Genomic DNA, 676 nt, shown 5'->3' on the forward strand with positions numbered 1-676 from the left:
CGACCTGGCACGGCCAGCGGTGAGGCGCCTGCAGGCCGCCTGGCCGCCTGTGCCACCCAGGGCTCCCCCCCGCCCCCCGCCGTCCTGCCTGGGCCATGGCTGGGTTAGGAGCAGGTCCAGGGCAAGGCCGTGACGAGCGGGGCCAGGGAACCTCCTGACCCTTGGGGACGGCCGGGATCAGAGGTGAGCCCCGTAACCGCCCCCGGCCTGACCGCAGCCACGGAGCCCTGCTAGGAGGGAAGCAGATCCCGGGCCCGTCGCACAGGTGGAGAAAGCTGCACGCGTGGTGAGGTTCAAGCCCTGCTCTGTCTGCCCGGAGCCCAGGTGGTGGGTAGTTACCTTAAACCTTCCTCGGGACACAGGGCATCTAGTTGCCTCACCCCCATGACCAGGTCCTGCGCCAAGGTGACTTTCGGTTAAGCATCCAACTCTTGATTTCAGCTCAGGTCATGATTTCGTGGTTTGTGAGTTCAAGCCCCACATCAGGCTCTCTTTCTGCCTCTCCCCTACGCTCTCAAAATCAACAAACTTCTCTAAAAAAAAGCGTTCAGAAACAGAAGGGTTTGTGCTCCGGGCACAGGAAGCTGGGGCTGTAACGTGTCACATGAGGCGCCTGGCGTCCTCACGGCCCTCCCGTTACTGTTCCCACCATCGTGCAGAGCGAGGCAGACACGGA

Source organism: Crocuta crocuta, unplaced genomic scaffold (genome assembly GCF_008692635.1).
Source record: "Crocuta crocuta isolate KB4526 unplaced genomic scaffold, BGI_CrCroc_1.0 scaffold110, whole genome shotgun sequence".
Classification (NCBI taxonomy): Eukaryota; Metazoa; Chordata; class Mammalia; order Carnivora; family Hyaenidae; genus Crocuta; species Crocuta crocuta.